The sequence below is a fragment of the Capra hircus genome, chromosome 8, assembly GCF_001704415.2.
Source record: "Capra hircus breed San Clemente chromosome 8, ASM170441v1, whole genome shotgun sequence".
NCBI lineage: Eukaryota > Metazoa > Chordata > Mammalia > Artiodactyla > Bovidae > Capra > Capra hircus.
This window is the reverse complement of record NC_030815.1, coordinates 78419204-78420955: the sequence shown is the minus strand read 5'-3', so window position 1 is coordinate 78420955 and position 1752 is coordinate 78419204. Positions and strand designations below refer to the sequence as shown.

Genomic DNA, 1752 nt, shown 5'->3' with positions numbered 1-1752 from the left:
AGCTCAGATCATTGCTTTTAAATCTTTTGTCCTTTCTAGATATTTCCGTTTAAGCATTGCTTTAGCTGCATTCCTCTAAATCTTGTTGTATTTTGCTTCCATTATCATTCAGTTCAAAATATTTTCTAATTTCCTTGGATATTTCTTTTCTGATTCATGAGTTATTTAGAACTTTGTTGCTTAGCTTCCAAATGTTTAAGGATATCTTTTTGCTATTGACTCCTTGTATCATACTTTTATTGTTTTTAGAAAATATGCTTTGTATGCAGAGAAGGAAATGGCAGCCTACACCAGTCCTCTTGCCTGGAAAATCCTATGGATGGAGGAGCCTGGTAGGCTAGAGTCCATGGGGTCGCAAGGAGTTGGACATGGCTGAGCGACTCCACTTCACTCACTTCTTACTTTACCATTGGAGAAGGAAACGGCAACCCACTCCAGTATTCTTGCCTAGAGAATCCCATGGACAGAGGAGCCTGACGGGCCGTGGTCCATGGGGCCACAGAGGGTTGGACTCATTTGAAGTGACTAAGCAGCAGCAGCATGCTTTGTATGAATCCAGTTCTTTGAAGTGGACTGAGATCTTTCATGGCCCAGCAGCTGATCTATTTCATAAACATTCCACATGTGCTTGGAAAATATGTGAATTCCACAGTTGGTATGTGTAGTGTTCTATAAATATCAGGAAGTTAAATTGGCTAATAATCTTATTCAAGTCTTTATTTATTAATTTTTGTGATTCTACAACCTTATTTGACAATAACAGTTGGTTCTCATCCATATTCATTGCCTGTAGCTTTTTGAAAGTGATGACAGGTACGTAGGCAATCAACATAAAGCGCTTGTTTGGTGAATCTTCATCTTCATTACATTTTCTGGACAATCACACATCAATGTGATATGGGACATTCCTTATTCCTTGGCCCAGATGCTTTATTAAGTCTAGTGTCAGTGTGTACATCTGGAGTTCCCATCTCCTTCATGGCAAACTTCCAGATTTCTCTGAGTGCCTGAGGGGAACACTTCTTGAAACTCATTCCATAGATGTGCTTGTGAATGCTGATAGTATATTCTCTGGCCACCACCTCGCTGATGGCGAACCAGCCCTTCTTCTTGCCACCTTTCTTTGAGGGAGCCATTCTGCTGGGCTCTTATTGGAAAGCATTTTTAAATGCATTTGTTTTAATCAAGTACTGGAATAGAAAAGTTAAAATCTCCATTTTTTTTTTTTTTGCTTTTTATTTTTTTTAAATTTATTTATTTATTTATTTTTATTTTTATTTTATTTTATATTTTTTTTAAATTTTAAAATCTTTAATTCTTACATGCATTCCCAAACATGAACCCCTCTCCCACCTCCCTCCCCACAACATCCCTCTGGGTCATCCCCATGCACCAGCCCCAAGCATGCTGCACCCTGCGTCAGACATAGACTGGCTATTCAATTCTTACATGATAGTATACATGTTAGAATGCCATTCTCCCAAATCATCCCACCCTCTCCCTCTCCCTCTGAGTCCAAAAGTCCGTTATACATATCTGTCCTTTTTCCTGTCTTGCATAATTAGAATTTGTCTCTTTCCAGATTAGCTCTGTCAGTTTTTTGCACTGAGTATATTGAGGCTTTGTATTAGATGAAAAAACATTTAGGGTTGTTATCTTTTCTTAATAAATTGTTATTGCATCATTATGAAATGCCTATCTTTACTCTGTTGTGTACTAAGTCACTTCAGTCATGTCCAACTCTTTGTGACC

At 38.1% G+C, this 1752-nt stretch overlaps 1 pseudogene; it reads right to left on the bottom strand.

Annotated features, from left to right (window-relative positions):
• Positions 608 to 1136, bottom strand: LOC102187221 (annotated as a pseudogene).